This window comes from Hippocampus comes, unplaced genomic scaffold (assembly GCF_001891065.2).
Source record: "Hippocampus comes isolate QL1 unplaced genomic scaffold, H_comes_QL1_v1.1 scaffold37, whole genome shotgun sequence".
Classification (NCBI taxonomy): Eukaryota; Metazoa; Chordata; class Actinopteri; order Syngnathiformes; family Syngnathidae; genus Hippocampus; species Hippocampus comes.
This window is the reverse complement of record NW_017805535.1, coordinates 398,304-425,155: the sequence shown is the minus strand read 5'-3', so window position 1 is coordinate 425,155 and position 26,852 is coordinate 398,304. Positions and strand designations below refer to the sequence as shown.

The window sequence follows — 26,852 nt, the reverse complement described above, 5'->3', positions numbered from 1 at the left end:
TCTGGGTTGTCTTTTTAACTTTCTATTGCTATTCTTGGGGGCTGCATTTGCAAAATTTTCTCAGGTTTTGGTTTCAACATGAGGACTTGAATGAGAGAACGTCACGCAAGTACAGTAAGGTATACTAGTATTTTGTCTGCTTCAAATGGTAAATGATCTTTCACTTGCATAGTGATTTTCCACCAAAGGCACTCAGAGCGCTTTAGCACAAATGTGTGATGAGCATAAGATGTAAAGATATTTGGTATTACTCAACTCAAATATAATCCAATATTAAAATTTAAAGCCTTGGATCACAGTGATACGATGTTTTTGAAACAAGATAATGAATATTATTCCAGAGGGAAACTTGTGATGCTGGTTTTGAACTAATTTAAGAGGAATAACATTCGGAGAAAAGCTCTTGGGTGACGTCAACCCAAATCTTGAACAGAATCTTTGGGAAGTAGTAGGCGACTCAACGGTTTTGCCACCAGAGGGTGCTGCAAGGCTGATTAAAAAACGGGAAGAATTAGACTTCACACAGAAGAAATACGAGATTTCCTCGTGTACTGTTGTCCGTTGTGCGATGACATTGCCTCAAATAAGCAACTGCATAACCGAGAAAATATACTTAGAGGCAATGTGAGCCACTTTTAATTTTCTGGGTGTGTGTGTGTGTGTGTGTGTGTGTGTGCGTGTGTGTGTGTGTGTGTGTGCGCGTGTGTGTGTGTGTGTGTGCGTGTGTGTGTGTGTGTGTGTGCGCGTGTGTGTGTGTGTGTGTGCGTGTGTGTGTGTGTGTGTGTGCGCGTGTGTGTGTGTGTGTGTGCGTGTGTGTGTGTGTGTGTGTGCGCGTGTGTGTGTGTGTGTGTGCGTGTGTGTGTGTGTGTGTGTGCGCGTGTGTGTGTGTGTGTGTGCGTGTGTGTGTGTGTGTGTGTGCGCGTGTGTGTGTGTGTGTGTGTGTGTGTGTGTTTAATTTTCTGGGCGGCTGCCGCTCAGTACGCCCAAAGCTCAGCTCTCATAATGACAGAGCAACTCCCTGCACATTTAGAATTAACCGAAGCAGCAAACGCCGGGCTTAGAAGTTGGAACCGAACGTAATGACCTACTCTTTACTCTGAGTGTGGTTGTGCTGATTTGATGTTTCTTTGAACAGAAAATGGACGAGGGTGTTCTCTAATGAAATACAGTACTGCGAATTTGTTGTATTTGAAATCCTGTAATCCGGTTGTGTAGCCAGCTGTTCCTGCTGAAGTGTAGGTATGAAAAGATGAAAATAGTTGGGGGAAAAATGATTTCACAATGCAAAGTGTGCCCGAAACCCCCGATTCATGAAAAATTCGGGTTCCTCATAAAAATTTCAGAAAAAAAACTACCTGGAATTACGTCTATTGGGTTTTTTGTGCATGATGCTCAACATGAAGCACTATACTGTGGCCTTTTTGCTCTTAATTAACTACCAGAAGAGGTCTTGACAAATAGAAACTTACTTGCTGACATGGCTCAAAATTACTTTTTTAAATCAAATGATTTTTTTCAAGTTACAAGCCAATCAGAATTTCCACAATTTTTTATCAACCCCTTGATGTCCGAATTTATTTCCAATAATTTGAAAATATGTGTTATGTTGATGCTAAATGAAGTTCAGAGTGTTAAATTGAGTATAGCACATAAAACATAGAGGGTGGGCTTTGTTTGAATTTGAACAATTCCGGCTCCGATTGCGGTTCTTTGTTTAGACTATATTTCGATTCGATAACGATTCTCAATTTGTCTTCAGTTTGGGGTGTCCAAATTACGGGCATTCATTTTAGCGGCGGGCAACACAGACTAAAACAACATTCGACACAGCCCGTGTCATTTGCCTGCATTATTATATGATATTCGACACTGAGTGGCAAGGCAGGAGAACAGAAGTTTGTTCATTGTTTTCAACTAATCAGTCATCATTTGATAAGGCCACTGGCCATGGCCACATATTGAAAAATCATTTCTCTTTTGCTTTATTACCTAGCTCTTGTTTTTCCTCAGTATTCGGTATCCATCCATCCATTTTCCGATCCGCATTATTCTCACAAAGGTCGCGGGGGGTGCTGGGCAGTAGGTGGGGTACACCCTGAATTAGTTGCCAGCCAATTGCAGGGCACACAGAGACACTCACAATCACACCGAAAGACAATTTAGAGTGATCAGTTAATCTACCATGCATGTTTTTGGAATGTGGGAGGGAACCGGAGTACCTAGAGAAAATCCACGCAGGCATGGGGAGAACACGGAAACTCCACACAGGAAGAGACTAGAATCAAATGCACAACCTTGCACTCTGAGGTGGACGTACTGACCAGTCACCCACTGTGCTGCCCTTTTCGGTATATATAAAAATAAAACTTTTTACCTACACTGTGGAATTGAGTGTTGAATTTTCATGTTAAATGAAAGATGCCAGGGCGGCACGGGGGTTGGTTGAGCTTTTGGCACGCTGGCCTCACAGTGCAGAGATGCAGGGTTCGATTCTGGCTCCGGCCTTCCTGTGTGGAGTTTGCATGTTCTCACCATGCCTCAGTGGTTTTCTCTGGGTACTCCGGTTTCCTCTTTCTTTTGTTTTGGTATAAAGAAGCACAAGAACATTAGGAAAATGTTGAAATTTAATGAACATATCTTTTACAAAACATTTCATGAAGCACCTTACATTTCCTTCGACAAATGTGCAATTTACTTTTATCATTCACATATATGCATTGCAACTGATCCCACTGATTGTACAAACTTTAACAAGTAATTGGTATTGAAAAATATAGTAATGCACTTTAAGATTAAACAAGATTCATAAAGAAAGCAAGTTTTAAAGCATTTACACGTGCATATAAAATCTAAATGTAATCCCTGCCTACACCTTACAAACTAAGGAGAGTGCTATTAAATGTGTAAATGTGAGAGTGCTATTGATAGCGTCTGCTGTCATGGGTCTGTCTCAGTGACAGACTGAGGCTGCTGTTGTCTTCTTCTCTGATCAAAACAGTGTCCCCTTGCGGATACTCAATGAATTGCACCTGATTAAAAATATTAATTCTGTGTCTTTAATGCATTTTTTTCACTTTTACATTATCCTGCGGGCCTGATTGAACCTACTTGCGGGCCGGTTCCGGCCCGCGGGCCGTATGTTTGACACCGATGCTTTACATAATCATCTCAAGGGCCGGATTAAACTCCTTTGCGGGCCGGATCCGGCCCGCGGGCCGTATGTTTGACACCACTGCTCTAGATTGTCCCTAGGTGTTATTGCAATATATGTATGTAGTATGCCTTGAAGTCTTGTATTAACTACTGTGCATTTTTCCTGTGTAGGAAATTAGCATCCATGTAATCGTTGCGTGATATCATCTACATGGACTGAATGCTTTATTTTTATCACAGAAGACAGCGGGTAGTACACATTAGGTATGTGATTTAGCTACAGAGACTCGGTGTATAAACTCGCCGTAGGTTGTAGGCTCCCTTTGGATTTCTGTCTGCGCATGACAATAAATACATGTGGACTGAGTTATGTTAATCCACTCAAGACAACCTTCATATCACCCCTCCCTCCAATAGCATTAACAGCATGCCTCGAGATCTAATCTGTCCATATGCCTGCATTACTGAGACAAATTATCACAATAAATCCTCAGGTCGGCTGTTAGACAGTTGTAGGGCAGGGCACTATGGTTACATATGATCCTAGTTTAGTGTGGAGGAAGAACGCAGTCCTAACCTGAACCCATCAACCACTTTAAATCCATTGTGAAAACGTGGGAGAAGTGTTCAGCCATGATCGCTGCAATTGCAGTTTGTACCAGTTTACAACAAACATTGTCATCGGTATTTACTCTGAATCAATAAAATTACCCATTAAAAATAACTGCCACCCTAAACAACTTTGGTCTTGGCGAAGCCCTTAGTATAAGAAAGGCTGACTGAGCATTCATCTATCCAAAAATGCACCATGTTTCATTGCAATTTTATGTAAGAACGAAACCAAACAGATTTTTAAGCCACCGCATTACACCACTACCTCACTGAGCATTAGATCCCCACAATGGTGTCGTCTCTAAGGCCACTATTGTTTCCTTAGATGACCACTGCTGTAGTGCAAAGTGGAAAACACACCACTTCACAAAGTATGCAGAGGACGTGACCACTGAACGGAGCCGTACAACCAGGAAGAAGCTTGCCAAGAGGAAGTGAATTTGAATTGAAAGTTATAAAAGAGAATGTTCTTACATGTTTAAAATACATTTAACCCTTCCATGCACCCTGTAACCCGATAACATGATAAGCTGTCCACTGTAGTAACCGCCGTGCCTGAAAGGTTTAAAATAATAATAACAATGTGATGAATGAAATGTTTAATAAATGATGAGTCTGGTGCTGTCTTTGTCCTCTTCCTCACTCCCTACAACGTTATCTTCCGCACCTATGCTGTCTAGCTACACTCAGTACACTGACTGGTATAGTTCAACACGACCACAAAAAAACAAACAAACAACCAAAAAAGGTACACAGAAGCGTCTGTGCACTGCGAATGATGACAATGAACGAAACTGCAGAAAAGCAGAAATGGAGAGAAGTGGGAGAGCGAACGCGAAGGGTGGAGTCATTGCTAAATGCGGCCTTGTAATGACAAGGCCTCTTGGAGTCGAAAGGTGTAATTCAAAAAAGTTATTCTGAGGGAAACCTGGAAACAGTCCACCCTCTCTGCTGAAAATGACTGGGTGGATGTGGTTGGGAAAACTGTGTGTGCGCGTTCATGTTGGACACTACGACTGGTGTAGAAATTCAATTCAAAATCCATGGCATCAAGAAACATAAACTTCAGTTTTAGAAAAAAAATATAGGCTAATTCATTGGGATTTTTGACAGTAGGAAGATTACATTCCATTATTATTCACAATCTTGTTTTCTTTCTATTAAAACATGTTGCATTTTCTTCAAAAAAAAAAACATGCTACCTCCATAAAAAACATTCATTGCTGAATGCTCTTCTGAAAGAGGTATTTAAAATAATCTGTACTCAACATTAAATGAGTGGACTCCATTGTCATTGCCAGGTTCGGAACTTGAAAGCACAAACACTTGAAAAAGGGTCTTGAAGTGGAACCCTCACGTTTCATGTCAATGATTGAATGCACATGCGTTTTATGGGTCGACCAGGTGCAGGGTAATCCAAGACAATTTCATCCGAAAAGAAGTTTCCTGAAGTCTTGAAGGGTTTGTGCAGTGCCACCAGCAACTCTTGGCCTGACGTGCACAAAACAGCATAATCATAGTTCAGTTCAGAGACTGCGGTCACAAACTGAAATGTTGACGAACTGAAGCAATTTGTCCTGTGAAAATGAACTGAGTCAAAATGGCCCTGGCCAAAGCCGGAATAATGTTTATCTTGTTTTTATGGCTGGAGTTAAATAGAAAAAAGGAAAGGAAAACCTTTCTTGCCGCTATTGTTCTGAATGGCAGTAGCACAGATCCACCATCTCCAGGTGGATGTTGCATGTTGCCGAATCAAAACGCTGGATCAGAAACCCAAATACCATGCTCATGTTTAGCAATTCATTATTTATTTCCTCAGTAATAAGATTAGGCTCACGAATAGCGCTAGCACTCACTTTTTCACTTTCTTGGGGGTGAAACTGAGGGCTAATTCAGAGCAAAAAAAAAAAAAAAATACTTTGTATGTATACACTACACGTATGCAAAATATATGACGCGAATGCTGTGACTGTTCATCAACTAAAGCAAAGCACATGAACCCCGCCGCCCATTTTTTTTTTTTTTTTTGCTCAATCTTATTTGCAAATGAACATGAACAGTGTTTTGTTGTTTGGACAACTTGTCTGTATTTGAAAACATTCAAAAAAGAAATGTGCATTGAAATGTGTCTGCATGAAGGAATTCATACGAGGGACTGTAGCTGACATGAACTTCTTATGTCTCAAGCTTTGCACTTGTTTTTGTGTTTGCTCGTTTATTTTTCACTTTTTTTCACTAGAAGATGCAGTTTGCTTGAATTGCTTTGACATAAAGTTAGCATATTTCCACCTGTGCAAAAAAAAAACAAAAGAGAGAAAGAGAGAGAGAGAGAGAGAGAGAGAGAGAGAGAGAGAGAAAGAGAGAGAGAGAGAGAGCGAGAGAGACAGAGACAGAGACAGAGACAGAGAGGGAGAGAGCGTTTTTTGGCAAAGAAGAGGCAGTGGTTAAGTGCCACACAGTCCGCTACATCAAAAATGGCGCGTCGACCTTTTTCTTCAGTGCCAGAAGAGAGAAAATAAGAGGCAGAGCGTGTTTTCCTCCTGCACACGCCTTTGTGGTTGACCACAACTGGGAAAAAATGTTCCCCAGCAGGACAAGGAGCAGTGTGTGCGTGCGTGCGTGCGTGCGTGCGTGCGTGCGTGCGTGTGTGCGTGCGTGTGCGTGCGTGTGTGTGTGTGTGTGTATGCATGCAGGTCGCATACCATTTGTGCGAGTTCAGCAATATTATTACTATTCAGCCACAGGACAAATCGGACACATTACTAATCACACAACACACCTCCTCATAAACTGTACAATCCCTATATGCCTGACATACCAGACCAAAAAAAAAAAAAAAAAAAACACATTGTGACAGCCACTAGGCAATGAATCACATTAAGTACCTTTTAAGTGTTAAACCCAAATTGACACTGCATCAAGCCACACGAAAAGGAAGTCACCCGTATTATTTCTTCCAGCCAATCAGCATCACCTTTCACCCAGCCAAACTTCAGCCATGTGGCAGGCACCAAACCTCTTTATCTTTCTCTTATCTCTCCTCTGGATTTGAAAGTTACTTATCGAAATGAGTCAAACATACATAAACATTCTTGCACAATAGAACTTCATCCAACAGCTATAAAAGATATTTGGCATTAAAATGTTAATGTTCAGTTTGACTGATGCAGTCAGAGAGGTTGTCTGTTTTCAGTAAATGTATTATAGTTGATCTTGCGGTATACGGTGTCATGCTTTGGGAGCTGTAGCTAATATGTGTGATACATTCATGTAACCAATCTAGGCAAGTATTAGATATAGTTCTCACTGTTCCAAAATCATTGTTTTAACTTTTTCTCACTGGTGTTATTTTTTGAGCCAGCATGAGCAACCGCTTGCTTATGAGTGGGAATTTTGACAATTGTTCAGAAGTGTATGTTGGCGTTCAACATTATGCTCATAATAATCACCCATACATTCATTTTCTGATCTGCTTATCCTCACAAAGGTCGCGAGCGTGCTGGAGCCCAGCCCAGTTGTCTTCGGGCAGTAGGCACGGGTACACCCTGAACTGGTCACCAGCTAATTGCAGGGCACACAGAGACGAACAACCATCCACATTGTTGGGGCAAGAGCGGCCTCCTCTTCCCCGCGTGTTCGTTGAATTTCGGATGAGGAGGATGTTGGTAATCCAAATAAAGGCTGGAGGCGATGAACAGTTCCTTCGAAGGGTTTAATTTATTTTTCTGCAGTTTACGAATCGATTCGGGCTCCTGAGGGGTCCAGATTTGAATCAGGAAGCGTAGAAGAAACACATTCATGAGATTATATAGAGACAATATGATAATGAGGGGCGGGGAGGTACGCCTCTCATGCAAATCCCGGAAACAAAGAAAGTAACATGTCATCTGACCCGGTGTGGCTGGAAGAAGTTGGGAGTGGTGAGGTGAGACCAAACCACCACTACCCACCATTTGGTGTGATGGCAAGTTCCAGAACCCCCGCTGTGCATATATCCTGAGATAAGAGGTCTTCCCAGGGGGGCTTAACAGCGATCAGGGACTGACCCAAGGTGCGGGGGAACAACAGAAGACACTTGGGGGGCCGTTAATCAACCAAGGAGGAAGAAGATAAAATTTAACACTACATATGTTGTTTTAAGTGTGCAAACAGATGTTCAGGAAAGAGACTGGGATCAATAGTACTGTACTCCTAGTAAGGCGCAGACCCTCAATAGCTGCAACACAGAAACTAGAGATAACAGTTCCTCTTTTGATGTTGACATGTCCTCTGGAGGGGTCCTAAAAGTGGTGGGGGTGAGGGGGTACCAAAGGTGATTGTAATCACGGTAGGCAGCAACTACCTTCAACAGCATTCTACATTGTTTCTTTCAAATCCAATTTACAGAGAGGAATCATATCTTAACAACGCTCACGATCACACCTAGGGAGAATTTAGAGTCTTCCATTGATCTGCCAAGTATGTTTTGGGAATGTGGGCGGAATCCGGAGTACCCAGAGAAAAGCCACGCAGGCACGGGGAGAACATGCAAACTCCACACAGGAAGGCCGGAGCCGGAATCGGACCCTGCACCTCTGCACTGTGAGACCGACGCGTGAACCAGTCGTCTACCGAGCTGCCCCATGACATCATCATCATATTTCCTTCAAATTATAACTGTCTCCATAATTTAGCAATTTATATTAACACTGATTTTTGTCTTTCAGTCAATGTGTTTTATGGTTATAAAGAAAATACTGTGCATTACTTCAGAGGTAAATTGTGAATTTTACAAGGAAAGATTAACAACAAATATTGATAATGAAGTTCTAATATTATGAACATGAAATGTAAGGCTGTGTACAAAAATGTTGTGCCGGCAATATTGATCGTTAAATGCTTTGGTAAACAAACATCGTCATAAATTAGCAATTTGATTCCACTATTGATTATCTGGTCTTGAGTTAAAATGCTTCTTTTGTTTGGTTTTCTGAATAATATTTAGGCAACAGGGGTGGAGTGGCTCAGTGGTAGAGTGGGTTCCCAACCCAGAGGTTAATGTTTCAATCCTCAGCCACTGCGACCATGTCGGAGTGTCCTTGAGCAAGATACTGAACCCACAGTTGCTCCTGATGCTCCGTGACTGAGGTAAGAGTGTAAAACGCTTTGAGTTAGCCGAGGTAGAAAAGTACTTTACAAGTGACAACCCATTTGCCATGAACCAGAATTGTACCTATAATTGAATAAGAAATACCCAACTAATACATTGCAAGTCTCCTGTGCGAAACAGCCAGTCTCACACTCTTAGGTTTACTCGACAACTTGGATTGTTGTGTTGAAAATGACAGTGGGCCCTCCTGATTTTGTGTGTTTATTCTCGTGTCTTGTGACAGACACGACTAATTTATTACCATAATATTCACGATGTAAATTGTTTAGATGTGCATTGTGACAAATGTTAGATGCAATCATTATACAGTGTATTATTGCCAAAGTTATCAATTAGACATTCATAATAAAGACCCAATGAGGAGAGGAGACACTCGATTCTGGCTCCAGGGGGGAACGGAGAGAAGCGTTAGGTTTCAATTTTCTGCACGTCACCCCCGGATCTCCATGCTCGCTCTCTCATTTATTTTCTCATTGGGAATCCAATACAGGGGTGTGTCCAACTTAAGGAGTGAGGGCTGTTGAAGACACACACTGAACTTGTTTGACTATGTGTGTGTGTGTGTGTGTGTGTGTGTGAAAATTACATATATGCGTGCAGTCATGACAAAAACCACGAAGTAAGCTGCAGCTGGTGTTGACAACTCCATCTGCGTCCGACCTTGCTCTTGTTTTGTCTTATTACCTTATCTCTTACCAATCACATTCTCAGAAAGGAGGTTGTGTGCCCTAACTGTCACACAGTGTACTAAGCATTCTTTACTATAAGTATGAGCATATATTTCTTAAGAGCATCAGCGTTCTCCTTTGTTCAGAGCATAAGCATTCTTCATTGCAAGCATAATTAATTCACTATTATTAATACGCAAATGTATGATAACTAAAACTAAAATACATAATTATTCCTTCAATTGTGCATTATTGTTACTATTTTCATTTTAACCTTATAATTCCTTCTCAGCGTCACTTTTGTTCGTGGCTCAAAATCTCTTTCTGGGACCGTCAATGTGGTAGTGGGCGTGGCGTCGTGGCTAGGCAGTGACGTCATTCGGGGAGCTGTTCGAAGCCGTCCGGTGCTGAACAGATAACGCTCGTCGTCTTTCTCCTTCGCTCAGTCTTTCTGCTCACTCGGTCTTTGCCGGGCTGCTGGTTCGGGAAGGTTGGGCTCCCGCACACTCACTGACCTCTTCATTGAAGAAACATTACACGCGAGGGGGCGCGGGCGCACGAGGACCGCCGCCAACCGCACGGAGCACACCTTGCCTTCAGCAAATGTCGGAGAGATTCTCAATTCGCGCGGTAAGTCATTTTCTCATTCTAGTGCTCTTTCTAATTAAGCATAATTGGTTGACTGTTGCTGGTGATGAACGGACGATTCCCTCCCAGTCATCGTGAGCTCGCTTTTAGCTGTGTGTGAAAAGGCATTTTGCGACGTGTCTTTTGTCAGCGGTCTGCCAGCCGCGCCTAAAGCCGAATCTAACCATCGGGGCTTCAACATTTGACTCATATTTGCATGACCCATCTCTCTCTCTCTCTCTCTCTCTCTCTCTCTCTCTCTCTCTCTCTCTCTCCTTCGATCTTTTTTCCCTCGCTCTCTCTCCCCCTCTCTCCATACCTCCCGTTCTTGTGCGTGGGCACACAGACAGAATATTCAGAGTAAGACAAATATTCCAGTGCCCACTCGTGTTATTTTTGTTTCCATGGGCACATGAATAATTCGATTGGCGGAAAAAGCAAAAATATTGAAAAAAATAAATTCATTGGCTCCCCCTCCTGACATTTTAACACTAAATGGCAATAGAGCCGGTAACTGGAAAAACCAAAATTCAAATGTCTTTATATAATATAACGCAAGTAAGGCACTAAAAGGGTAGCTCTGAAATGTATGTAAAACTATGTCTATCCTCCCCCCTTTTCAGTGCTCCTACCATCTAGGTCACAGGACCGATATAAGCATGCATGAGGTAGGACCTCAGACTGTTTTGGCGTTAGTCATTTGTAAATGCTTGGGTCTGAACGTTATCTGTTGGAATGGTAGCAACACTGTTGATATCTAAGGGCAGTTTTCTGTGTAGTCTAGGCTGAAAATAAAAGGGGATATTTCACTACATTGGCTGATGTGAAAGATGATTACAGTGGCAGTAGCCTCAGTACAGACGCAGTCATTTTTTTCTTTCTGGTGGTTTTGCTTCTATGGATCTGACTTGGGCCTGAAGCCCAGTTCTTCAATGAATATATCGCATTCTAGTTAAAACACCATAGTTGCTTTTGATTCTCTTGATAATAATGGCTTAAGGAGACTCTTCTTGAGGATGAGCAGAAGGCTACGCAATATGTCAACATCTTTCTAACATAATCTTGATGAGACTAACCTTTACAGGCTGTCATGTTCTGTCAATTGTGTTGGCTCTTATCATCAAAACTGTTCGCCACTATGGCATTATTTCCCTGTTAACACTGAGGCACATGAACAAATCTACGGAGCCCCTAAAGTGACAGGATGACAAAAAAATTAAATATGCTTCTCATGAGAATTAGAAACGTTCACGTCCAAACGAGAAATAATGAGAAACTTTCTTGTTCATACAAGAATACTATTTCGTTCGAATGAGAAACATTCTCCTTCGACCGAGAAAGTAGAGTTTGCATTGTTGGGTCCTTGTTTTGAGATAAGAGTGTAATGCTGAATTCGCCGAAGGTAGAAAGGCAGACTTTTATGACTTCTGACTACAAAACGTGCACTACAATGCCACTTTGAACTGGAAGGTCCGAGGGCCCGAGTTTAATGTGATGTCACTCGATCCCATGGAGACACAGGCAAAACACAATGTACAATATTTTAAACATATATTAAGCTCTCTTTATTTATCATTACATCAATGTAATTATTCAACATAACTTCACGTAACACAGCGTGATTTGTACTGACAACGCGAAGAAACTCCCGACATGAAGTTATTTGGCGACATCAATGAAATGCTTTGAAGATTTCTTTTGATGGCGGCGCGGACACCCGCAGCGACTCCTCTTTATGTTGAGAGGGAAGAAATTTCATCTGTATTGTATGTTACACATACGTACAGCACGTTTGACAATAAAGTTGTATTCAATTCAATTCAATTCAATTCAATTCAATAAGATAATGTATTCGCTAAATTAAGGAAATTGTGAAGATGGCTTGCTGCATGTCAAAATGTGTTGTGAATGAACCAGAATAACACACAATTTATCTCAGTCAAAAGTCTTTGTTATTGGCATTCGCCTCAAACACTTAGAGGTCGTAACTGGGACAATCTATTTGGAAATTTCCGAGTTCCCACTTTCCTTGAATGCAGCATAAATCCTCTTCTGCTGCCATTGTCCCATGCGTGGGGGGAGATTCATCTAAAAAATAGTCACACAAATACATCCACGATTTTAACATGTGCCCACAAATATATTTGTGATTTCCACGTGTTTTTTAATGCTGTGAGTGCTTTTATCATGACTGTATGTGAACTGTCGAATGTGCATTTGTGGATCAGCGGACACGGGCATAAATTTTTGACAAGCGTTACGCCTCAATATTCACACGTGTTGAAAGACCACCCATCTTCCATCTGCTAGCAGGCAGAGTTGCCGTCTCCACTCAAGGGGAACGATTTATGTCCTGTTTTTCGTTTAAATCATGGACTTGGAAAACATTGCGAAACAAAAAACGAGCGTTTATCTCATATTCCTTTATGTGTTTATTGAACAAAAGTCGGGAAACAAAATACGATTGTGATTTGTTTCCATCGAGCTTGTCTTGCCTTGAGACGCAAGACGAACTTCTGCTGCTACTTGTTCTTCTTCTACGCCGCTAGAGAAGCGGACAAAGAGGAGAGGAAAATGTCTCAGCGTAAGTAGGAGGGAAACAAATTACAGTCATATTCCCTTTCCCAACTTATGTTCAATAAATTCATAATACAAGATCAGACAATGGCTCGTTTTGTGTTTTTCCATTTCCATGTTTTAAACGAAAAATGTGAGTTCGCTCGCTTCCGTTCAGTGGAGACAGCAACACTGCCACCTAGCAGACGAAGGAGGGACGGCATTTCCCGACACAGCGGTGGAGGGTATAATTTCTGCACTTTGTGCAGGTGGTGCAGCATCAGTACAGCAAATGGATATTGCCATATAAACTGATGAATGTATTTGATGTCAAGCTAGTAACACCTTTAAGCAAGGGACGAATCTACAATAAACATGTTTTCTTCAGTTTGACTCATTAACTGATGCTCCCAAAATTAACGGTGTGTTTTATTTGCCTTACTGAATATACTGTATATTCTGACTCATCTTCATAATAGGATAAAAGAACCAAAGTGTCACCTTAAGGCCGTTTTAGTGAGACAGATATTCTGTCTTCTAGGGGATAATACTGAGGCAACATTTTCGTTTTTTTTTTTTTGTCCGAAATCGTTAATTCACATCCCAACAAATACCTTCAAAAGTACTGCATTCTACTTTCCCGTATCAGGGGTATCTGCTTCAATTAATATTAGTAAATGTTCAGATAAATAGTGTAAAAGTTGTCTTTAATAAGAAACCATACGCATGAGCTATGTGTGCAACTGATTTATTGATGTCTTGACAGAGCAAGACCCCATCTACTGTTATCCATTCCATCCTGTATTTGGAATATAAAATAATTGTAACACTGTAGAATAAACACAGGTATCTTTAAATGTGATGTTTTTTTACAGTACAAATTCATAAAAGTTGTGTAAAGCAGTGCCTCCTAACCACTTGACCACGGCACATTGTGTCATGAGAGTTATTAGTAGTTATCGTATTTGACTGAAATGGTCTAAAGATTCTATAAAATTTATCTCGTTCTTCAGTCAATGCCAGTGACAGCGGGAACAATTAAAACCTCTTCCACTCGATGGCAGAAAGTACAATTGACCGATGTATCCACATGTTGCCAGTCATAAAACGAAATAATAACTTGGTGTTCAACCAAACAGGCTCAGATCATACATACATTTATTTTGTTAATAAATTGCAACCAGGTCATTGATATACGTTGTGGTTGTTGCTTGACTGTTAGATTTATTTCATGTAAAAAAGATTCCTCGGGCACGGTGGAAGACTGGCTTGCACATTACAGTTCAGCGGTCCCGGGTTCGAATCCCGGCTCCGGCCTTGCTGTGTGGAGTTTGCATGTTCTCCCTGTGTCTGCGTGACTTTTCTCCGGGCACTCTGGTTTCCTCCCATAGTCCAGAAAAATGCATGGCAGGCTGATTGAACCCTCTAAATTGTCTCCAGCTGAGATTGTGCGTGTGAATGGTTGTTTTCTTTCATTTGCCATGCGATTGGCTGGCAAGCAGTTCAGGGTCTAGCACGCCTACTGGCCAAAGACAGTTGGGATAGGCTCCAGCGCATCTGTGACCCTCGTGAGGATAAATCAAATCGGATAATGGATGGATGGATGAATAGGTGCCTTGGCTGTATAAAGGTTGGAAAACACTGGTCCACAGGATATTTGCTTCAGAAAACACGATGTTGAGTCAATAAAACAGAGCCTCATGCGAGCAAAACACGAAAGGCCTTATTTTTGTGTCCCGCGCAAGTCACCACCAGCACCAATCATAGTTGTGCCATGCGGCCAGGGGTTTTTTATGGTAGGCGCAGAAAATCCGATCACATCCACCACACATGAAGCTCAGCCTTTGAAGAGAGCATTTCTCCTGAAGGTGGGCTGTTCCGTAACGATGAATTAAGGTGTTTCAACACCTCCTTGCCCATTTCAGAAACTAATAATCTGCACTCCACTATGTCATGAGTTTCATTGCACGACTGACTGAGAGCAGCCCCTTTGATTGGCTATGATTAATTTGATTGTATTCATTCCCACATCGGCGCGCACCTCCCTTCCTCAAGTCGGACTGCCTGCACTTGTATGCGTGTTGGTGTGATCTGCCTATTCGCAAACATAGGGCCATCTGTGTCTACATTCTAGTACACACTTGGCAAGTGTGTACTCAAGTGTGTTTGTGTTTGGTTTGCCTGTCTCTTCCTGACCAGTGGTGTGCTAATGTTTGTACTTTTTTTTTCCTCTTGAGGTACAGGAGAGGTTGCTTCGGCCGCTGTCAATGATGGTAGATGCTCACTGTCCATGTTTAGAATAAACGTTTATCAATAGCACCATGTACATTTTTCTTGGCAATCGTTTATTGTGCTTTCGTTTTGAGTTGGCTGACAAGCAGGAGGAACATATTTTAATCCAAATAACATACTGCACATTAGTGGGACTGTGCCATCTGACTCTCTACACGGGTGTTATGCAATTGTAAGTAACAGTCAATCTCTCCGTGACTTTAGTGTCGCACTATGGGAACATCACCACTTGAAGGATTGAGTACGACAGAATATTTATGGCCCTGGAAACAGAGTGTTGTGTGGCATGTTGGTGAATATTGTGGAAAACAGGTTTGGATGAATTACAACTTAATTTGGACTACAGTCCAGTATTGTTGTAGTTGATACAAATCTTTGAAAGTGATGGACTCCTATGACCTTTTTCCTTGGAAGCTTTACTCACCATACAAAGATGCTTTCACCACCCATCAACACCCATTTCTTTCCAAACATATTTTTCACCATACACTGTGACTTAATGGCAATATTGTACTACATGGAAGTGTCAAAATTTCATTCACTTAAACTGTACTTTGAGCTCAACTGTAAAAACGGATACACAAAGATAGGTGTAGATGTGGTGTATTCCTCTCACATCAAGAAAGAAAGAATCACCTTTGGAGTTACTTTGAACATGTTGCATTGGGACGACAGGATGCATACACCTGACCCGAGTTTATCATGAGTCTACCAAATGTTCAGGTGGACACATTTTCCACTTCCGAACAAAGCGCACATGGATGAGTGATATGCTCTCTGTCAGTTAAAGCACAGAAAAGCTCAGACACTCTCTGAAAGCCTTTGGGATTAGCTATTTCATTGGCTTCTCACCCTGATCCTCTATTCAGCTGGCCTACTTTTGACCACATCTGGTCATCACATTGCAGGGTATGCAAAACAAAAAAGTCCTTTCATCTGCATTAAATGAAGGGCTCCTAAGTACCTTCTGGCAAAGGTTTAAATTCTAAATAAAGCTTCAACATTTAATAATCGGCCTGTTGGGAATTTTATAAACAATGCCAAGCTAGTTTAATAAGTCGCTATTTGAAATCTACAAGATGGTATTTGAGCCACGATGAGGTATAAATAATTTAATGTTATCATGTATCGATTAAATATCAACATTATCAAGTTAGGAAATAGCTGATTTGTGAGTAATACCTTGGGCCCAAGTAAGGCACGGAACCGCCAAATCATTCTTAGGCACAACTTTTTATTAACCTTTGAGAGCTTCAACCTTCTGACAACTTTGCCTGAGTATGTGTGTTTGGGTATTGGTATCCTATTTTAGTAGACTGGCACCTGTCCGCTTGGCATAAAAAAGAGCGTAGCTTCATCGTGACGTCGGCACAAGTCGACCGTGTTTGGGATCGTGTTCCGCCTCTTTGGGCGTTTCGGCGCACCGAGTTGCCTCGTCCACACCTCCCAACAATTTGGGAACAGAAAGTAGTCTGCAATCATTGTAAAAAGAGGTGAATTGTCAGTTTCGTGCGAGGGCAATGGTGTCGTTCAGCACATTTTTGTGAATTATGTGGAGGCGCTACACCTCATTGGGCACACCTGCCACGCCATTCAGTGCATCTGCAAATTGGGTTACAAAATGTAGACCAGATTTTAGACTCTGTAAAAGCAGGGCTAACTCATGGCACAGGTGGTGTCATGCGATTTCGGGACTGAGGCGCAGGCAGACAAGTACAGGGCTACGTGTGATGGATGTCAACCATTTTATTCATAAATGGCATCAGGGTGGAACAATCCTTAAGATTCGTTGAAGAAATGAATTAACTGAATGGATTATAATCTTGAAAACATTTTAACGGCACCCCCGTCACTATTGAGCGGGTGGGGTGAAACGCGGACCCCCTGATTGTGTGAAAGGCGGCCTCCAATCGCCCATGCACGGCCGACTACATCATCCGCAAAGGGAGATTTTGAAGTTTACCCGTTAATATCATGCAAGGGCCCCAGCGAGTCTATTTCTGTTTCGGTAACGTCAAGCACGGTCTACTCCGGCGTACTGCGCTCCAACCGCCCAGATTTTACAAATGAGGGATGCCACGAGGACCGGCCGGGAAAAGACTACTTTCATCTTTCAACGGTGTACAAAGGTGCAAACGCCCCGTTGCACCCAATTGTATCCGTGCAAATTCCAGCAAAATACCAATAGAAAGAAAACCACCCATGCACACAGTTCGATTTTGCTTTGTGCTAGCCTTGCGCCGGCAACGAAAATATGGCTCCAGGTGTCCAATTTAAATCAAATCAACTGGAAGTGTAGTTATTTGGTTCAATGAGCCTGACAATGAATGACATTGGCATTGTTTTAATTCAGGGGTCGGGAACCTATGGCTCGCGAGCCATATGTGGCTCTTTTGATGATTGCATCTGGCTTGCAGATAAAACAAAATATTCTCACTTGTTTAATCCATCCATCGATATTTTTACTGCTCATTTCCTGTTCAGGGCTGCAGTTGATTCCAGGAGCAATTTTGATTGGATAATACAGTACTGGCCTACATTGCCGTTGCTGCGGAAACACGTAAACACCCCATTTTGAATCAGCCCGCACGGTCATTAGCTCAAAGTTAATCCTAAACGAATAAGATGGCGAAAAGAAAAAACGATGATGAGTACGGTAGACTTCAGGACGAATAGACCGAAAGATTCGCCTTTGTGGAGAGAACAGGTTGTGCGGTGTGTCTGATTTGCAATGACAAAATCCCATCGATGAGACGGTCGAATGTAAAGCGGCACTTTGACACCCGCCATGCTACGTTCGCTTCAAAATACCCTGTGAGAGACAGCGGAAAGGAAGCGTGCAAGCTACTGATCAGGGTGCAAGCTAGCCAGCAGCAACCCCACGTATGGACCCGGCAAGCTGACTATAATTCCGCTCGTTTTGCTAGATTTTTAGCAATCGTGAGGAACGGAAAGCCATTCACATTAATGGTGAGTATTAGAACAAAATTATTTAAAATATATATATATTTTTTTTTGTATAGCCATATATAGCCATATATATGTATATGGCTCTCACTGAAATACATTTCCAAATATTTTGCTTATATGGCTTTCTTTGTCAAAAAGGTTCCCGACCCCTGTTTTAATGTCTTGTCTGTACAATAATCAAACACATACTTTGTAATCCAATGACACGTCACAAGATTTTAAGGAATTGCTTTCTCTTTCATACGCTGAAAGTCAGCAATGTAACCAAAAAGACGGTCCATGGTCAGGGAGTGCATGCAGCCACCCTCCTCCAGAGCCCGCAGGACATGTTGAGCACACATTTAGAGCTCCAGCCACTGTATGATTACAGCATTTGGCCGCCTAAATTAGATGTTGTAGAGCTAATTAGAGACAAGCTATGCATTAACATATCTTTGTACGCTTACGATCCTCCTCCACCCTTTTCCTGGTCCTTCTCTCTTTCATCCCATCTCTGTACAGCAAGCATGTCAAAAGCCTGGCCCACAGGCAATGCACGAGTATGCAGTCCGCAGGTCATTTTTTACTGGCAAATGTTTAGATGGCCAACATTAAGCATATTCTTGTCTGCATTATTTACACAATGGTGCTGCTCTAACAAGAAAGGGGAATTCTAAGAGTAGGAAGTGACAGTGCGAAGCATAACAAATGAGTATGACAATGTTCCAAAGTGCATTGGGGGAGAAAAAATGACCCCCCCCCCCAAAAAAAACACTCAGACACTGCATAGAAGCAAAGGATTTCTCTGGGGGGTAACTTGATAATAAATTATCTATCTCATGTTGACGGAATAACATACAGAGAAAATACAGGAACACAGCAATGTTAGCTTGTCCACAAGCTGGTACGCCAGGTAAAATTCTAAGTTTGAATTTGCATCTCATGTTTTATGATTATATCTTCATGCTTGTGTTGATTTTGTCTGGGTCCTCTGGTTTCCTCCCGCACTCCAAAAATATGTTTCAGGTCATTATCTTACTGTGTGTCGAAGGATCTGGTTGCAACATTCATTACACTGGCAGACAAAATGCTTTTGTTCTGTTCATTTTGCTGTTGCCATCATGAAGACATGATCCATCACAATAATGTTTGACCTTGTCCCAGAAGTCGTCATGCAAGCACAAACCATAACCTCTATTTTTGAGCTTGCATGGTCGGGATCATAAGCAGATCCTCTTTCACCAAATTCGCTTCATTTTTTTACTAAAGGTTGATCATTGTCTCATTGCCCATGAAACTTTGTCCCAGGAGCTTTGAGGCTAATCTCTGCACTTACTGGCAAATTCCAGCCTGCCCTTTCTATTGATTTTGCTCATATAGCACTTGTCGTCTTCATATTCATGACGTTCAAATCCTGCCTACTGGAGGTTGTTGCAAACATTGCAGTTTTCTTTTCATTGCATCACTGTTCACTTCGATACTTTTCACTGAATTTTCTGACATTCCAAATGGGCATACTAGCTGTGGACATTGTTGGGGAAATGGCTCTGATTGGTTTTTCATCTTTTTTTTTTTGCTTCGCAATCGCTTGTTTTTCAGCCATGGACAAATCTCTGCTTTTCCTATTGGCAACTCCTCTGAATAGAACGCACATAGTCAATGCGACAAAAACAAAAACTGAAACTGAAATGTACCGTATTTTCTGCACTATAAGGCGCTTCAGATTATAATGCGCACCTTCAATGAGTGGCCTAATTTAAAACTGTTTTCATATATAGGGCACACTTCATTATAAGCCGCATAGAATAGAAGCTACAATAGTGACTGGCGTTGCCCTATGCATCCACTAGATGGTGTTATGCTAAAGGGAATGCGACACAATACAGCTTTATTTATACAGAGCCTTCACAACAGCTGCAGCTGTAACAATGACAATTGCTCACAAACACGGACATGAAACATACAAATACAAATGGCAAAAAAAAAAAAAAAAGAAAGAATTAAGTTATGAAGATATTTGATTCAATAAAAAGGCACAGAAACCTCATGGGTTCACAGCCACAAGGGGCTAAATATCCCCTAGAATTCTTGCTTGTCTCCCTCTTCCTTCGTTTAGTCAGTAGTTAACTATGCTTGTGGTGTTATCTTTGTTTCATAATGGCTGTGCAGAGCACACAAAGTAGTTAGTTGTATGTTTGAGTGTGTGTTGGCGAATGCACACGTCAATCAGTGTTAGGCAGAACCCTGTTTGTCTGCTAATAAACGCCACTAAATGGCATAGGAAAACTATCAGGGAAACAACTCAATGGGGAACATGAAGAGAGTTAGAGTCTCTTTATATTAGGCGCATCGGATTATAGGGTGCACTGTAGGCTTTTGAGAAAATTGAATGCTTTTAGGTGCGCCTTATATTGCAGAAAACTCGGATACACCTGGACAAAAAAAAACAATCAGTCACAACACAAATGCTTTCAGTCCCCAGCTAAAATAGTGAGAAGAGAGATAAGCGATGGAACAAAAGAAGTAATCAAGCCATCACAGCATTGTGACCACCTGGGCATTCTGAGGAAATCAGCTACCATTTTAAGTAAAGGTTTTCATAGAGTGCTTGCATTAAGTTTTGCTAGTGGTCATATTCTTGTGGCTTTTCTGTTTGGACACAAATAACATATATTACCCAGCATATCTCCGCCCACACTGATTGATTGCTTTCAGTGCCTTTAATACATAAAACAAGAAAAATGTCAAAGTGGCGTGCACATCATTTTTTTTCTGTACGTGGCTGTCGATGGGAACAGTTTAAGCAGGCCTGTTGTACATGCGTCATGTGCCTTCCTGTGTCTATCCTGATATCTTTCTTTCCCTCTTATGTCTGCCATCCTCCTATGTTCTCTCCTTCCCATCATTCACAGTCTTGCTAACCAGGCTCATAGACCAGCAGCATGAGGAAATACCTCTGAAAAGCTTCTAGTTTAATGTTGTTTTTTTTCAAAGAAAAAAAAGAATAAAGCAAGCTTTTTCATGATATGCTTCGACTGATGTGATTTATACCCAAGTTGTATACATCTCATTACTAGGAAATGAAAAATCACATTTGAACCAACCTTGAAGATTAATTTTCATCTATAAAACGCTTTGGATAAATGAGCTCATACTTCTGTTGATGACAAAGCTCAATTGAAAATGACTGCTACTCATTCGCAAAGCAGGGCCTATTCAATGTTTCATACATTTCCATCTCTCTCAAACCTCTTAAGTATTTTCTGCAGAGGGAACACATACAGTATATATATATATATATATATATATATATATTTTTTTTTTTTATATGGGGCTTAACTGCAGATCAGTATTCTTATCTTATTAGTTGATTGTACAACCAGTTGAAAACCACTCTCCATATGGTTCATGCTGTGCTTAAAAACGTACTCTGAAAAAGGATGCCCCTTTTCAGTTACTTCTGCCACTAAAGTAAATTCATAACTTCATAGTAAAAAGAGATTCTATCTTGTCACTGAAAGAACACCTCATTTGTCAGGTTTCTGCCTGGTCTGCTTTTTGTTACCTGGGTGTGGTTAGTGGCAGAGATCCTGCGCGCACACCTGTTGGCTAAGATTATCAGCAGGGTACCATGGTGCAGCTGCAAGCAAAGGACTGTGTCAGATGATTCTGTCAGGATTTGTCAAACAAGAATTTAAGACTTTAAAACGGACAAAAGCAATAGCGGTTGGGAACAAAATTTTATTTAATCATTCATTCATTCATTTTCCGAACTGCTACATCCTCAAAAGGGTCGGGGGGGGGTGCTGTAGCCTCTCCCAGCCATCTTCGGGTAGTAGGCGAGGGACACCCTGAACCGGTTGCCAGCCAATCGCAGGGCACACACAGACGAACCACCATCCACGCTCACACTCACACCTAGGGACAATTTGGAGTGTTCAATCAGCCTGCCATGCATGTTTTTTGGAATGTGGGAGGAAACCGGAGGACTCGGAGAAAACCCATGCAGGCCCGGGGAGAACATGCAAACTCCACACAGGAAGGCCGGAGCTGGAATTGAACCCGGTACCTCTCCACTGTGAAGTCGATGTGCTGACCACATGACTACCGGGCCGCCAACAAAATTGTTATCACCCAAATTGCATGGAACTCATGGAGAGTTTACAGTAAAAAGTACAAACAAAACAAGTCATCGCTCTGGTCACTCTAGAAACACAGAAAACGTAAGCAGACCAGCCAGAAACTGGGAATATGACAGTATCAACCTTTTGCATACCTTAGCAATACACAAATGAATACACAGTACAAACAATTGGGCAGTGATGTTATTTTTTTGCAGTATAACGTTCAAATTCATGTCAAGCCATCCCTTGCTGCTTCAGGGCTCGGTTATCGTGGCTTCACTCAATCACGGGTTTTCATTGGTGAACATGACTTAATCTCTTGCAGTTTTACATTACAATTTTTGTGATTTATTTATTATTTTGGTTTTAGTTGTTGTTTGCACATCAATAATAAATATTGGAAGGCGCATTAATCCACCAAGATTGTACCTGTTAGGGTTTGTATGTGACCCCAACAGCATGACTACAGGCAGGTATAGTGGAAGCCACCACTTGGCGTTATTTATTAGAGTCTTTGCAAATTCACTCAGGGAGAAGCACGAAGAAGCCACAGGGAAAATGTCCACACAGGAAACAAAAATCTCACTCAGGGAGAAAACTGGGGCTTACATAAATGCTCAGGGAGAAGCACGAGGAGTCCACAGGGGAAAGTCCACACAGGAAACAAGAAACTGCAGGAGATGCCAACAGAGCTCACTGAGGTGGTGACGGCATGAACTTGCACTGAGAAATGGTTTGGGAGCCAATTTATACCAGTCCAAACGAGCAGATTGGCAACAGATGGGTGATGAGCTGACGTGCATCAGGTGTGAGATGCAGAGCACCCTGGCTGAGGAGGCTGCCTGGCTGGCCTCTCCCTAACAGTACCCCTCCCCTATGGGAGCCACCTGGCGACCTGCCAGGTCTGCCGGGATGGGAGCGATGAAACTCAGTGATCAGGGTTGGGTCCATAATGAGCCGGGAGGAGACCCAGCTCCGATCCTCCACGCCGTAGCCCTTGCAGTCAACCAGATATTGGAATCCGCGTACCCGGCGTCGGACATCCAACAGTTTACGGACCTTCCCCTGGGGGTGCCCGTCCGCATACTCAGGGAGAGGCGGGGCCGGGGTCAGAAGCAACAGGGGGCTGACGGAGACAGGTTTTACCCGGGACACATGAAAAACAGGATGGATCTTCATGGAGGGAGGGAGCTTCAGACGCACCGCTGCAGGACCGAGCACCTTTTGGATCCGATAGGGCCCAAAGAACCGGGGGTTGAGTTTCTTGGCACCCGACTGAAGAGGAAGATCCTTGGAGGACAGCCACACCTTCTGCCCAGGTCGGTATGCCGGTGCTGAACGTCGACGACGGTTGGCACCACGATTGGCACGTTCCGTCGCACAGGGCAGGGCGGTTTGGGTAACCTCCCAGACACGGTGACAGCAGTCCAGGTGGTTCTGCACTGAAGAAACTGCCACTTTAGACTCCTGTGCAGAAAAGATGGGTAGCTGGTAACCCAGAGATACCTCGAATGGCGAGGATCCAGTGGTGGTGCAGACCAGGGAGTTGATTGCATATTCAACTCAGGGGAGGAACCGGCTCCAGGAGGCAGGCTTTTTTGCGGCCACACAACGAAGAGCAGACTCCACGCTCTGGTTCATCCTCTTAGTTTGCCCGTTAGTCTGGGGGTGATATCCTGGGGAGAGTATAACAGAAGCGCCTATCCCCTTGCAAAATGCCTGCCATACACGGGAGACGAATTGAGGTCCTCGATCTGAGACAACATCTTTGGGAAGGGCATGCAGGTGAAACACATGGGCCATGAGGAGCTCAGCAGTCTCGGAAGCCGACGGTAGTTTAGGCAGGGCCACCAGGTGAACCTCCTTGCTGAAACGGTCCACCACCGTCAGGATCACAGTGTTACCTTGAGAAGGGGGAAGTCCAGACACAAAGTACAATGCCACATGGGACCAGGGCCGACTGGGTGTAGGAAGTGGCTGCAGCAGACCAGCGGGTGCCTGGTGGGAAGCCTTGCTGCGAGCGCAGACAGTGCAGGCTGTGACAAATCCCTTAACATCTTTCCTCATGGTGGGCCACCAGAACCTCAGAGCCAGGAAGGTGTAGGTACGATGGACACCTGGGTGGCAAGCAAACCGGCTAGCATGGCCCCACTGGAGTTCCTGAGAGCGAACATTGTTCAGATCAAACAGACGGCGAGGAGGGACGTTGCTTGGAGCAGGATGGGAGCGTAAAGCACGCTTGACAGCAGCCTCCAGGCTCATGGTCACCATGCCAATCACCTTTGTCTCAGGGAGGATGGGGAGGGGTTCCTCTGTAGCATGCTCCTGTGGGTGTTGTCGGGAAAGGGCGTCTGCCTTAGAGTTGCGACAACCAGGGCGATAGGTTAGTGTAAAATCGAACGGACTGAGGAAGTTGGCCCACTGCGCTTGTCGACCATTGAGGTGCTTGGTAGGCCGGATGAATGTCAGGTTCTTATGGTTCGTCCAGATGGTAAACGGCTGCTCTGCTCCCTCCAGGCAGTGGTGCCATTCCCCCAAAGCAGCCACCACCACCAGCAGCTCTCGGTCCCCAATGTCGTAGTTCACCTCAGCAGGAAGGAACCGTCGGGAGAAGAATGCACACAGGTGAACCGTTGGGAGAGCACAGCCCCACCCCGGTGTCGGAGGAATCCACTTCCACAATAAACTGTCTTTTGGGGTCAGAATGAAGAAGAACGGGGGCACTGGTGAATCTCTCTTTGAGCAACTGGAAGGCGGCGCAAGCTGTAGGGGACCAAACAAATGGTTGGGACCGGGAGGTTAATCTGGTGAGGGGTTCAGCCAAGCTGCTGTAATGACGTATAAACCGCCTGTAGAAGTTAGCAAACCCTAGGAAGCTCTGTAGTTCCTTCCGAGACGTGGGATCAGGCCAGTCCACTACCGCCTCGATCAGGGGTCCCCAACCGCCGGTCCGCGGACCGGGACCGGTCCGCTGGGCATTTGGTACCGGGCCGCACAGAAAGAACTTGCCTTAATTCCGTTTTATTTATTTTGGAATACGAAAGATGTTTTACTTTGAAAAACTACCGGATTCTCTGTTACATCCGTCTGTGTCACGCTTAACACACGTCAAGCCACGCTTCTCCATCACGTGACCGATTACAGTACTTCAAAACAAAACGCAGGAGCCCGAAAAATGAGTTAAAAAAACTGCTGGAGATCGCAAATGACAGCGGCCTTAAAAGTACGTTCGAGACAACTGGATTAAAGTTATGGCTGAATACTCTGAGATTTCCGACATCCTACCTGTTTGAGGGGGTTTCTGCAGCAACGGCGACGAAAACAAAATTACGAAGTAGACTGGACATAAACCACACACTTGAGGTGTCATTGTCTCCTTTTACCCCGAGATGGGACAGTCTGGTTGCAGAAAATCGAGCTCGGTGCTGTGGTGAGTCGTCATTTTCATGCACTTTGAATTTGCGTTGTATCGTATTTTGAAGACATTAAACATTGCCATCGCGATCGGAGTGTTGCGGCCAGATTAGACGCTCCTTGTGTTTATTATTATATTTCGAAAACGCCACCATTTTCATGCAGCTCATACCATATTATTTTGTTGTATTATTTCCGCCACACCTTAAATGCCGGTCCCTGAAAATATTGTCTGACATAAACCGGTCCGTGGGGCAAAAAAAGTTGGGGGCCCCTGGCCTAGATCTTACGAGGATCTGCTCGAGTCTTAACCCCTTCCAGGATGAAACCAAGGTAGTCAACAGAATCAGAATGGAACTGGCACTTCTCAGCCTTGACAAAGAGCCGGTTACAAAGGAGTCGCTTGAGAACCTGCCGCACGTGTTGCACATGCTCCTCTAGAGACCTGGAGAAGATAAGAATGTCATCAAGGTAGACCACAACAAACCTGTCAAGCATGTCGTGGAGAATGTCATTCATGAGTGCCTGGAATAGTGCAGGGGCGTTGGTGAGACTGAACGACATTACCAGGTACTCACAATAACCACGGGGAGTCTTAAATGCGGTCTTCCACTCGTCCCCCTTCCGTATCCGGACGAGATGGTAGGTGCTTCTGAGCTCCAGCTTGGTGAAAATAGTAGCCTGAGTGAGGGGCTCGAGAGTGGAGTTCATAAGAGGTAGGGGGTACTTCTTCTTGATAGTTATGTCGTTGAGTTGGCGATAGTCAATGCAGGGTCAGAGGCCACCATCCTTCTTCACAAAAAAGAAGCCAGCTGCCACCTGGGAGGATGAGGGCCGAATGAGCCCTGCTGCCAACGACTCCGGAAATATACTTGTCCATACCAGCCTTCTCTGGGATAGAAAGACTGTATAGATGACTGCTAGAGAGGGCAACCCCGGGATGTAGGTCGATCGTCATAAGGCCACTGTGTGGGGAGAGACTGAGCCCGGGCCTTGCTGAAAACTTCCCCAAGATCATGGTACTCTGGGGGAACAGATGAGAGATCGGGAGGGGGGACACTGGGGGCCTGGTGGAGTGAGGTACTATTCGTGGCTCGTAGGCAATGGGCATGACAGGAGGGGTTCCATTCCAGAATAGTTCTTGTGGACCAAGCAATGTGTGGCTCATGTTGTATAAACCAGGGGCGGCCCAAAAACACAGGGATGAAGGGAGATTGAATTATGAAAAACTGCCGTGTCTCCACATGGTTACCTGCTATGGTGAGGGAAATTGGGTGGGTGCGCTGAGTGATGCTAGCTAGGCGATGT

At 43.4% G+C, this 26,852-nt stretch overlaps 1 protein-coding gene across 1 annotated transcript in view; it reads left to right on the top strand.

Annotated features, from left to right (window-relative positions):
- The first annotated feature begins 9,962 nt into the window (after positions 1 to 9,962).
- Positions 9,963 to 26,852, top strand: part of smpd3 (sphingomyelin phosphodiesterase 3) — a 59,831-nt gene continuing 42,941 nt past the window's right edge. Inside the window, exon 1 of the mRNA XM_019878258.1 lies at positions 9,963 to 10,212. The gene's annotated coding sequence lies outside the window, so the exon portion shown is untranslated. The remainder of the gene's footprint in view (positions 10,213 to 26,852) is intronic.